We start from the raw sequence: 14,289 nt of genomic DNA on the forward strand, positions 1-14,289 counted from the left end.
ACTTGAGATCACCGGAGTGCCTTATACACCGATTGGTGTAGTTTGACACTAGCCCAACATAGTTCTATTCAGAGCTATCAATATGGTAGTGATTGGCTACATCGAGGAGTGTATCAAGACTATAGTGGATCAACAAAGGATTCATCACTTCGAGTACGGGAGAAGTTATCTCACGGCGCAATTCAGTGAATGATAATGACACTAAAGCTGTGGCCATAGTGGGATTGAGTTGTTGCTCAATCCAATTTATTATTCCGGTCATTGGTCCAGTAACTGAATACAAAGATATTGAAGATAACTGAGGTTGACACTATTTTGTACCTTAGCCTTGATGAGATAACAAATGATGAAAGGATCGGTTTACACGGTAATCATATCGTTGATAGGTAAGCTATTTCGCTGAATATGAATCTATCGAGTGGCCATGATGTCTTACTAGAGGCCAATCTTGGTCTGTGTTTAGTAAGAACATTGATTGGTGTCAATCGAGAGACTACTCACTGCCGATATGATGAGGAGTCTTTGGGTCACACACATAGAAAATGGATTAAGGATGAATTGGTGAGAAATGGTATTTTCATCATGTGTAGGATATTTTCGTCATTTATGATAGAAAATATATTTTCGTCTTTTGAGATGAAAGGGCATTTTTGTAATCTCACAATGCAATTAAATTTGCTGAGGTCATTGCCTATATTTAATTTCATATTGAAATTAAAATTAGTGAGATTATGTATTTAAATATATTCATATATTTAAATATTATATATATATTATTTAATATTAATACTTGATGATATTAATATTAGTGAAGATAATATATATATGAAATATAAAATTCATATTTGAATTTAAATATATATATTCAATATTAATATTTGATGATATTAATAAAGATAATATATGAATATGAAAATCATATTTGAATTTGAATAAGATGTCATGTGGATTATTACCTTGTTTGCTAATAAGGATTTACTATTCTAGTCATGGAATAAATTTATTCCTAACTAGATTAGGGTTTTAATTTTTGTTGCATATAAAAGGCAACTTAAAATTAAAATAAAATGTAGAACATATTGATTAAATCCAAGCCACTCACCTCTCTCTCTCTCTCACGTTTTTTACTTGGTGGAGAAGAGAATTTTTCTTGAAGAAAAATTCTGCATCCTTTTTGCTTGTGTGTCTTACTAGCACTTGAGACCGTAAGTCGATCGTCATCATGTCTTCGTGTGGATACCGAAAGTTCACTCTCATCTTAGAGTGGGAGCGATTCGTATCGATTGAAGGAGCCTCTAAACGCTGGTATGAAATCTGGAAATTTTATATTCAATATCGTTTTATTCGTTTCATATGTAAATAACATAAATCGGGAATAAGGTTCTTGGGTTCCATGTTGTTGTTGGGGATTTTTTTTTTCTGCTGTGTAAACTTCATCAGTGACTAACAGTGGTATCAGAGCCTTCCTTATAACTTTTACGTTGTTATTCGAAGTTTGGTTGAATTGATTTCGATATGTATCGATTATGTTATTGCATGATGTGTAAAAACTGATTTTTTTTGTGTTAAAAATCTGTTGCGGTTGATGTGTTACTAATCTTTTTTTTTTTGATATGTTTTTTGGGGATCAAAATCAAATAAAACTTGATTATGATCAGAGGAGAATGTTGCCTTGTAGGGTGGCGTGTTGTTATTGTGTGCTGTCGCACACAACAACAACAAGAAGCAGTAGCGGCAGCACACAAACGCGCCCTGTTGCTTCATAGATTGTGTGCGACTGTTGCACGCTGTCGCACAGGGAGGAGTGCTGGCCACATGCTCCAGCATGTGGCCTTGGCCTATGCTGCTGCAATCAATACAGTAACAGCAGCCTTGTGCAACTACACCAAGGCTATTGTCGCACGCAGCAGTGGCGCATGCGAATGCGCCGTTACTGTCTTCTTGATTGGCTGTTGTTTTGGGGCTGCCCTGTGTGGCCCAGCACTTGGCCTCGGTTGGCACTTGGTTTTTCAGCCAAGGGCCTGATCTAGTGCGCATTAAAACGTGCACCAAATCTGGATTTTTTAGGCAGCCCACGTAAAGATGCAATGGGCTAAATTTTGGGTCGTGATCTCATTGTTGTGTGATATTTTTAATCCATAATTTTCTAAAAAAAATGTTGCTGCATGTTAGAAACATTCTGGGGGCCCAACTGAGTGAGACTCGATAACAAGGGACTAAAATAAAAATTTCAAAACTTTTTGGACTTAAGTGCAACACGGTCAAAATTCAAAGGGTAACTTGTAATTTACCAACCTAATCAAAATTAAATTTTGATTGTTTATGCATGATTCTTGTTTGTGAATATGCATGGTGCTTGGTGCATAAGCCTACGAACCTAGTTTAATTGTTTTGGGTTATGTAATTTAAAATAGGGCTTGTGTGCCCTGCCTTTCTATAAACCTCGAATGTAACTTCTTTCTCTCATCTCATTCCCCTCGAATGTAACTCAAGGTTTCTTTTCAATAACGTAAAATGTAACTTTATTTTTGAAAGTTGTGTAATGTTCGAGAAGAAGAAGCGATGGAAGGGAAGGAGGAGAAATTACTTGAAGAATCCATTTCCTTTTAAACCTAGATTGACCTACTGATTCCTCTTGGCTTGAGGAAATCAGTTTTAGTTGGCTATGCACCAACATGTTTATTTTACGTTTAGTATGCATGCTAAGGGTGTATGTTATGGTTATAACATCCTAAGAAAGATAAAATTGGTGAGACATAAAATAAAAACCCTCAAATAAAGTATATTAAGTCAAAATTGAAATCTCTTCCATCACTATGACTTTAATCAAACCACTGTTCGTTGGAACCTTGTTCACCAAAGCGAAGGATACACTTCTATCAGTGGGAGGTTAAAGTTCATTGGAGTTTTCCTTAATGGTGATGGGTCGACTTAAAATGACATATTTTGCTCGTTTGCCAAAGCGAAGGTTGATAAACATGTCATAGGCATAGTAGAGAAGTACACTTGCTATGTGTACGTGGCGACATATAGTGTCCACTCCACTAATATTGAGAATCACACTTAAGGACAATGGCTTCGGTCATCGTATTGTGTGATTAGCTTGTTGGCTTGTTTCACATTTGAGGTTGGTAGTGGGAGCTATCAACTGATGTGGATTAAGTTTGTTAGCCTACCTAATCAACCCATTTTGGCTTGTTCGCCAAAGCGAAGGTTTGAAGGCTAGATGGGATCTCAGTCCACTAGGAAAGCCAACAGGCTTTCCCGAGTTAATAGTGAGGGCTATTGGCTTGAGGAAAATAGTGGGAGCATTTTTAATAAAATGCCTTATTAAATAGTAATAATAAACATTGTAATAACGTTTACTTATTCTACACTTGTAGATTCACTTAAAAATTGAGCAATATGATCTTATCATTACTGCAACAAATCATCAAACTAGGAGACAAATGGAATGGTGAGAATTACACTGGTATAGAAGTATAAACAATATACTTCAGTCAAGCGATAGATTATACACCATTGAGCAAACTTTGTCACCAAAGCCTGCTGATAGTTCTATCCATTAGACTGTGTATGTATATATAAAGCATACACATGATGCAAAAGCATAAATGACAAGATACATTGTGCTTGCATCAATGACCCATTACTGCGACAACAGTGCCAAAATATGGACTTAGTTTCTATTCTTTATTTTCTCAAGAGAAATGAGAAGCATATGGTGTCTCAGTCACTGTTCAAATGCAAGATGGAAAAGGGTACCAAAATTGGCAATCATATACTCAAGTTGACCGAGTATATGAACAAGCTTGAGATTTTGGGATGTAGATGTAATGAGGGTTTAGTGATAGACCTAATATTACAGTCTTTGCCAAATTCTTACTTTCAATTTGTATGTGACTTCATTGAGGATGATAAGAAGAATATCTTTTCCGAGCTTCTAGATATCTTGAAGGCTATTGAGTCAAGCATGAAAATGTCAGAGACGTTGACGTTGGTTGAAGCCAACTCAAGTGAGAAGGAAAAGGCTTAAAAATTGTTGGAAGGAACTATTATAGATAGGAAGGGCGTTTGTCCTCACTGTGGGAATCGTAGCCACTGGAGGAAACATTGCAAGATATTCCTAGCAAAAAGGAAGAAGAATGTTAGTTCTTCATTAGGTATGTTTATGATTGAGATTAACTTCTCCTGTCAACACCTTGGGTCATTGACACAATATGTGGTACTCACATTTGTTCTGATGTGTAGGAACTACGACACAGTAGATTGCTCGCCAAGGGAGAGGTGGACCTATCAGTTGGAAATGGAGCATGAGCTGCTGCATTAGCTGTAGGATCTTATCGTCTAATTTTGCCTGTGGGCTTGTTACTTGGAACTTGTGGATTATTATGATTTTTCCTCAGTTTTTAGAAATAATATTTCTGTGTCCACTTAGGACAAGTGAGAATATTACTTTACTAATGGATTGTTGTCCTTGAGTATAAATAATATTCTTTATGGAACTGTTTCATAATAGTACGTTCTTAAATAGACAATAAGGATATTCTCAAAATAATAACTATGCCAAGCATGGCAAGTTGAGTTAAACATACCTAAAAGACTGTTAAATAGTATCAAAACTCACCCCTCTGTATACATCCCAACACAATGGAGTGTTTGAAAGGAGGAATAAGACCTTACTTGAAATGGTTAGGTCTATGATGAGTTTTAGTGATTTGCCTACATCATTCCGGGGTTATGCCCTAAAGACTGTGACTCACGTATGAAACCGTGTGCCGTCAAAGTCTGTAGATAAGACTCCATATGAACAATGGAGTAGGTGAAAGCCTAACTTGTCTTATCTAAAGATTTGGGGTTGCAAAGCTTATGTCAGGAAATTCACTTTGAACAAGCTGAGCCCAAAATCTAACAAATATATTTTTGTCGGGTATCCTAGCGAGACTAAAGGGTACTATTTCTACCAACCAGAAGAGCGGCAAATTTTTGTCACTCGTACTAGTGTTTTCTTAAAAGGAATTTTTCCTAAGAAATACTAGTGGGAGAAAAGTAGAACTCAATGAAATTCTAGAACCACAAAATGCATTGGACAAAAGACGAGAGGATGTGCCACACGAAGTGGTTGAACACGGGAGAAGGCTACTCCACAATCCGTGGATCAAAGTGAACCAACTCAAGTATCACAAGAGCTATGTAGGCCTGGAAGAGTACGTCATGAGCTCGAGAGATATAGTTTTCTCATGACTCAACATGGCGACATACTGGTCTATCATGACAATGAATCCAAGACCTACGAACATGCTATATCGGATCCGGATTTCATTAAATGGCTTGAAGCCATGAAATCTGAAATGGACTCCATGTACCAGAACCAGCTATGGTTTTTGGTGGATCCACCTTAAGGGGTAAAACCCATAGGGTGTAAATGGGTCTTCAAGAAAAAGACTGACATAGATGGCAAGGTGCATACCTATAAGGCATGACTGGTTACCAAAGGTTTCAAACAAATTCATGGTATTAACTATGAAGAAACCTTTTCGCTGATTGTCATGATTAAGTCTATCCGGTTTATGCTTGCGATTGTTGCATATCACAACTGTGAAATTTGGCAAATGGATTTCAAAATGGCTCTCCTGAATGGAAACTTTGAAGAGGATGTGTATACGACACAACCTGATGGTTTCATTCTTGACGGATAAGCTGATAAGGTGTGCAAGTTGCAGAGGTCCATTTATGGACTCAAGCAAGCTTCAAGGAGCTGGAACATTTGTTTTGATGAAGCTGTAAAAGAATTCGGTTTTATCAAAAATGAAGATGAGCCCTGTGTTTACAAAAAGGTAAGTGGGAGCGTAATGGCATTCTTGGTGTTGTATGTCGATGACATACTTCTGATCGGGAATGATATATCGAACTTGCAGTCGGTAAAGACTTGGTTATCCAAGTGCTTTTCCATGAAGGATTTAGGAGAAGTAGCTTATATCCTCAGAATAAAGATCTATCATAATAGATCATGTAGGTTGCTTGGCCTAAGTCAGAGTACATACATTGAGTCATTGACAAAGAACTGAAGAGATTCAGTATGGAAGAATCCAAGAAAGGATTTCTTCCGATGTCACATGGTGTCTATTTCTCTAAGGATATGTCCTAAAACACAGATGAGAGAGGTAGGATGAAGAGGATCCTATATGCGTTACCAATTGGATCCATCATGTATGTCATGTTGTGTACTCGGATTAATGTCTCATGTGCATTAAACACTTGTGGTAGATATCAATCGAATCCAGATGAGTGTCACTGGATAGCTGTCAAGAACATCCTTAAGTACTAAGGACATGTTTTTGGTTTATGGAGGGGAATATGAGCTCACTGTAAGAGGATACAGTGATACTAGTTTCCAGACAGACAAAGATGATTATCATTTGCAATCCAAGCTTATATTTTGTCTTAATAGAGCTGCAGTGAGCTGGAAGAGCTTGAAGCAAAGTACTGTAGCGGATTCTACAACTGATGTTAAGTATATCGCATTATCTAATGCAGTCGTGTAGACGGTTTGTATCAACAAGTTCATTACTGAACTTCATGTGGTTCCAAGCATTGCTAATGTAGTAATGTTCTACTACGACAAAAATGGAGCCATTGTTGTAGCTAAGGAGTTTAGGGTTTAGGGTTTAGGGTTTAGGGTCTCACTAGTGATCCAAACACTTACGTAGTTGATTCAATCCAATCTAAGAAATCGATCAGAAAAGGGGATGTGTGGATTTGCATACTACCTACTACCCCACAATTAAGGTTTCTATTGCAGTAGAAGCTTGATGGGCACTTAGGGTCATTCAGTGTTGAATACATGAATGATTGGCTATAGTGCAAGTGGGAGATTGTTAGAGTAGGTGTCCTAGAGCCAATCAATTATTCTAGAATTGACTCTTTGAAATAATGTTTATTATTCAATAAAAGGCAATTTTCTTCTATATCATGTAAATCATGATTGTGTGTATTGATAAATGTCCTTAAGGTGGTAGAACTGTGATGAGTGTATCAAGTGTTTCAAATCTTGATAGTGAGAACCCTATGATCACATATGGTGGCCATTCTAGAAATTTTCGTAGGCCCAGTATATTCTGACCAAGGACACAGATAATACGATAAGGCTATCATAGTGTTGAACGACTCTGTCGAAAGACAGTGACTGATCTTACTTGTCAAGGTTGTTTGCCGACAACCTAGTGCGACACATGGGTGCTTGCTGTAGGAAATTTCACTACACAGACCCACCAGAGGATTCCATATGGATGGTAACCCTAATGTCTATGGAATAAATTCTCTAATGAATGGTGGTGCATGTGATCCTTAGACTTGAGATCACCGGAGTGCCTTGTGCACTGATTGGTGTAGTTTGACACTAACCCAAAGTAGTTCTATTCAAAGCTATCAATACGATAGTGATTGGCTGCATCGAAGAGTGTATTAGGACTATGGTGGATCAATAAAGGATTCATCACTCCCGGGTATGGGAGAAGCTATCTCATAGCGCAATTCAGTGAATGGCAATGACACTAAAGCTATGACCACAGTGGAATTGAGTTGTTGTTCGATCCAATTTATTATTCCGGTCATTGGTCCAGTAACTGAATACAAAGATAACTAAGGTTGACACTATTTATGTACCTCAGCCTCGATGAGATAACAGATGATGAAATGATCGGTTTGCACGGTAACCATATCATTAACAGACAAGCTGTTTCGCTAAATCCGAATCTATCAGATGGCCATGATGTCTTGCTGGAGGCCAATCTTGATATGTATTTAGTGAGACGATTGATTGATGTCAATCGTGAGACTACTTATTGCCAATATGATGAGGAGCTTTCGGGTCACACACATAGAAGACATATTAAGGATAAACTGGTGAAAAATGGTATTTTTGTCAATTGTGATGAAAGGGTATTTTCGTCATTTATGATGGAAAATATATTTTCGTCTTTTGAGATGAAATGGAATTTTGGTAATCTCACAGTGCAATTAAATTTGTTGAGGTCGTTGTCTATATTTAATTTCATATTGAAATTAAAATTAGTGGGATTATGTATATATATATATATTATTTAATATTAATATTTGATGGTATTAATATTAGTGAAGATAATATATATATGAAATATGAAATTCATATTTGAATTTGAATAAGATGCCATGAAGATTATTACTTTGTTTGCTAATGAGGATTTACTATTCTAGTCATGGAATAAATTTATTCCTAACTAGATTAGAGTTTTAATTTTTGTTGCATATAAAAGGCAACTTAAAATTAAAATAAAATGTAGAGCATATTGATTAAATCCAAGCCACTCACCTCTCTCTCTCTCTCTCTCTCTCTCACGTTTTTTACTTGGTGGAGAAGATAATTTTTCTTGAAGAAAAATTTTGCATCCTTTTTGCTTGTGTGTCTTACTAGCACTTGAGACCGTAAGTCAATCGTCATCATGTCTTCGTGTGGATACCGAAAGTTCACTCTCATCTTAGAGTGGGAGCGATTCGTATCGATTGAAGGAGCCTCCAAACGCTGGTATGAAATCTGGAAATTTTATATTCAACATCGTTTTATTCGTTTCATATGTAAATAACGTAAATCGGGTATAAGGTTCTTGGGTTCAATGTTGTTGTTTGTGATTTTATTTTTGTTTTTCACTGCGTAAACCTCATTAGTGACTAACACCTAACACACATGTAGAGAGAAATTTATTCACAAAGGACTGAGGGAAGAGACAACTGAAGGGATTCCTTGAGATAACTCTTTGTAACTTAGCTCATTGTTCTCATAAACACTTAATACCATAACAATGGATATATGATTTGCATCATAAGCGTCCGAACTACTTTAAAAAAAAAAAATTGTTCTATGTGATTGTGGTTGGTTATTGTTCTTTTATCAGTCCAACATCAAAACCGCGAATCTCAAACAGATTCCTACGCAGATTCAACAAAAATCATGTGTACTTCTAGTTGATGCCATTTTGCATCAACAAAACCTAATCATGATGTATGAATATTGGAGCAATAGTAGAATCATTAGATATCATCTTATTTTTTTTAGTACTATTTGGTACAAAATTATATATTAAATAGAGTAATTCTATATTTACACTACTTTTTTGCATCATTTTTATTACATCATGATGTGGCATATGACACAACCACACAAATTTTTAATTATTTAAAATTTTTAATATTATAATACAATTTGTGTAATTGTGATATATGCCACATTATGATATAATAAAAATGGTGTAAAAGAGTGGTATAAATGTAACATTACTCTATTAAATATGTTATAATTTTTAGTGGTGGATCTTGTATTGTTTAGAATAGTACAGATTTATAACTTAGGAATCCATAACAGTGCAAATGATATGTTTGTTCTACTGTAGACTTTAAAAATCAATTTAATATTTTAATAATAGTATAGATGGAGAAAAACTACAATTAAAATTTCTGTTAAGAATCAGAAATTTCATTTAGTGTGAATATTTTAAACTTTACATAACCAATACGTCTATATTTATTGATTTATTATTAATAAATACGTTCATGAACATTGAAATTAGATAAGAGATTAATAGAGAAACAAACAAAGATAATAATAACTAAGAACAATTATATTATATTCAATTTAATTTAATTTTGATACTTAACACCTTTATTTAATATATGAAATAATTATACATTTATACGACAAAAATACTATGAATATATCTTTTAATTTTGCATATATATTATTTTTGTAAACTTTTTTTTTTCTTAAATTTATCATGTTATGAGGTTAATCCCATAGAAGAAAAATTATGGGTCCATCCCTCTGCTTGCACGTACCAAAAACATTATGGAACCATGTCAATCTGCATAACACCATAAACATACAACACTACCTTATATATCAACACCATTCATATATAAAGTTGTTTCTTGACAAGTTATAGCTATTCAAAAAGAGAAAATATTTCTTCATTCCGAATATTGCTTAACACATTATGGCATTTGACTCCATCAATTCCTCCTCAACAACTACATGATCACAATCCATTACTTCTTTTGCAAAGAATTACCTCCAATTTTGAGATTTTAGCCCCACGAAAATCAGCTTTGTCATCAATCAAGGACAATTCCAGCATCCCATTTCCTTTTTCCTGCAAAAGCTAAACAACTATAATCCATAGGAAAAAACTGGTGGTTCTTTTTTTTTTTTTTCATCATTCTAACGGAGAGTTGGCGAGCTGCTTACCTTCATTATGGGTATGTCTGATAAACAAGAAGGATATGCATTCAAGCACATGATTATATCCTGATACATGAATTTTATAGATTCTGCGATTGTTCCTCCGACGATTTGTATATTTAAAATGCAACATAACACATTGTAGCCTTACCTATCACTGTAAGTGCAGCTTCAAGAGCCACCAATACCTAAAGATCATAGATTAACTTGCATGTCATTCGAGATACTGATCCAAACCCCCCAACTTCATGTGAAAATGGGTAAAAGTCTGAAACCATATCAATTTAGAATTTATCTGACATAGAAGAGCTTCTGTATGTCCAAGCTTTATGAAACCATTGAACATACGATTTACTTTTAAGTTGATGCACATCTTTATTTACCAAGACAAAACTACTTTTTGTGTGCCAAAAGAAGAAAATGTGATATACCTCGAGTTAGTTAACAACGCCTGAGAACCGTTTCGAACCCAAGGAGATCTTATTTGTTCAAAACCGGGTTTCAGACACTAAAAATAAACAACAGCAGTTTAATACAAGACATCATTACTTAATGAACTAGACACACTTCTAATGTAATCTAAAATCACATGAACTGAATCCTCAAATCAACACCTATCTGACACAGATACCAATATGCAAGTGAAACTCTCTATGTAATACCAACAAAGGTCATTAGAACATCAAGTACTGGTGAATAAAATCTACAATCGAACAAAACCACAGACCACACTATAATATCATAAGCAGTTTCATTTCCTATCATTACTTAAGCACAACTGTAACTTTATAACAAAATTCAGGAAGCACATAATTTTTTACTCTACAGTTGTAACATCTGCTAAACTACTTATTCAGGGATAAATACATAGCAATGATTGTGTTAAATCAGTAATTTCCTGCATTTATTCAATTTGCTTAACTAATTTCACTTGTTCTTTTTATACTCAGTCAAACCTATCAGAGAGTAACCTAATGAATTTCTGACAATGCCAGATTTCTTATAATTCCATGTTGCACATATACTTGTAGAATAATTGCCCTTCATTTTCTAATAAATATCTCACAACCTCCCTCAGGTTTTCTCCTAATCCTTACAAGTTCTCCATAATTGTGATTATACTTTTCATTTATTGGAAAGTGGCACACATCCACCACCGTGAGGGCCAAAGCAGCTACAACTAGACCAATAACAACCTTTTCATTGTCAAGAATTACGACATTTTTTATGGTCATGGAGCTTGAGTTTTAGACAAGTCAGAAATAGCCACTGGTCTCTTGATGGCTTCAAGAAGATCTTTTTCGCTGGAATAAACTCCAACTGCAAACATCGAAGACCCTAATTCCTGAGCATAGTACCTAGAAATAGATTAAATAATAGAATCATAAGCATAATATTGTAGAACTTACTTCATCATGTAGCAATACTATCATATGAAATTTGTCATCTAAACCATTTGGTTTCAATTTCAATCATTCAAAAGTTGCAAAAAGTTTCTCAAGTAGCAAATATTCGATATCATAATGGAAGCACCTAAACTAATCACAAGAGTGTTTTGAATAAACAATGCTACTACATCAATTTGTTGCATTTTTGAAACCATTTTCTAACAACCCTCATTGCAACTCAGGATCAACTTTCTCCTCATTTGGATATTATAACAAAATAATAGGAAATATCCCATCAAGACAAAACAGGTCAGATACCAGCGGCTAAAAACTAGAACCTAATTTAAGTTAAGAACTGGAACAGTTTCACTCTCCCCATAAAATTTATTATCACTTAAAACAGATATAAAGGTTTTTGTTTTAAATCGATCCCAAGCTTCGCCACAATCTTCTTTACTCCCCATGTCTGAAAATCAATTTTTTTCAGCAGAACTACCATTGATGTCACCTCACACAGCTCCATTCCCATAATTTCTTTAAAATGGATGTTTAATGGGCCAGTAGAAAAGAGGTCACACCCGTTTTTCCTTCTTGTCACCATTGATCTCTTACAATTGCACTGAAAACAAATTGCAATCTAAAAGTACTAAAATTTTAACAAAAAACTGATGATGTAAGTCGATTAAAATTTATCTACAAACTATTACACCAAATTATACAAACACGACACAAGAAATTTAACATCAGTATGCATACATAAATATTGTAAAATCATAAATCAAAAGTATCTTATCAAAAGAACCCGAAAACTTTTCTGACATGGATTTGTTCACCAAATGTCTTGAGCTCCTAATTTTTACTTCAAATAATAAAAAAGAAAACAAAATATACCCAAATCAATATCAAAGCTAATATAAATACAAAGGATACTGAATTGAAGTTTAAAGCTTATACCCATAAATCATAAGAGCAATATCACTAAAATTACAATTGAGATATGAATTACAAAATATAAAAAAATATAAAAAAAATAAAAAGACCTGAAGAAGATGAGTGTGAGAGGTTTCGGGGGAAGAGTGGAATGTTATGGTTTGAAATTGTAAAGGAGAAAATTTTCGCATTCAAATGCAAGCGTTGAAGTTGAAACATGTTTAAGTTTAGGTTCATCTTCACAAAACAATAGACAAGGTTTTGGTTTTGAATGGATAGAAGAAAAAATGGGGTAATTTTAGAATAAAATTATAATATATTTTAATTTAAATTCTGTGGGGCTTCCGTTAATTGGGCTCCTGCCATTTGATTCCTTTGGGCCTGGTCCTGGCCTGTCTTTTACCGAATTATTGTGAGTAGTGTTTTTAAAGTCGACGATTATCTAAACCTCCCATGAGATTTCAATTTAAATTATTCACACCCCAAGGGTTTGACCTCCCTTTACAATTGAAGAACTATCCAATATTTCCCTTCATAGCAGTTAGTTGACAAAATTATCCCTCCGTTTGTTTCCCTATTTTTTTCACTATCCTATCTTATTATCCTATTCAATCCTATCAAAACACACATTTGTTTTAATATTCTCAATTCTCTTCAAAATCCAACTATATTATATTCAACTCAAAACATTAATAATTCATTTCTTAATAAAAGTTTTAAAATTAATAAAAACACCCCCACCCACCCAAGCCACTATCACCTGCCAGCAGCCACTGTCGCCACCAATAGCCACCACCACCACCAACCGCCATCGTCGTGGGAGCACCAGCGACTGAAAATCAATCATGCAAATATACAAACAACAAAAGTACTTCCACAATCAAAATCCAATCCAAAAAGCCATCAAAAACTCAAAAATCTCAACGCCAAGTCTTCAAAATGGCAAAACCCTAAATGGTGGGGGGCAGCGACTAACGGGCAATTGGTGTTAGAAAGGATAGGGATTTTGGAGGTGGGAGGCCGGTGAGATGATTGGTGGTTTCAAAGAGATTTCTGACGCTGGGAGCAATTAGAAAGGGCAAAAATCACAGTGGATCTAGCGCATAGATTTGGTCAAAAAATGTCAGATCGACACACGACCAGCTAGAACCAGCTAGTCGTGCACCATTCCGATAGATTCCGACCATCTTTCGACGGTTGTGGCCGGCTATCAACAATATGTGGGTGGGTGGGGATGTTTTGTTGATTTATAAACTTTTATTGTGATGGGTGTTTAGTTAAATTAACAAACTTAAGAGGTTAAATAATCTAAATATTTTCAAAAAATACTATTCAGAAATATACCAAAACTTCTCAGAATCCTATCCTACTTTCCAAAAATGCTATTCTAAAAACCTTACCAAACGTAGTTGTTATTTGGTGTATTTTACCCCTTCAAGATTGGTTAATATCTAATTCATTCATTTTATTATAAAAATATAAAAAACACCCACATCGTTAGTGATACGTCAAGCTTTCATCCAATTTTAAGATTAAAAATCTATTTTACCCCCTCGTATTACTTACCAACTTAACAAATTTCTTAAATCCTTCTCTTAATAAATATCCAAATCTACCAAACCAACCTTGAACTTACAATTATACCATCCCAAGCAAGGTTACACATTTAGTTGATTTTTAGATAAAATTAAACATATGATA

Source organism: Pistacia vera, unplaced genomic scaffold, assembly GCF_008641045.1.
Source record: "Pistacia vera cultivar Batoury unplaced genomic scaffold, PisVer_v2 Contig880, whole genome shotgun sequence".
Classification (NCBI taxonomy): Eukaryota; Viridiplantae; Streptophyta; class Magnoliopsida; order Sapindales; family Anacardiaceae; genus Pistacia; species Pistacia vera.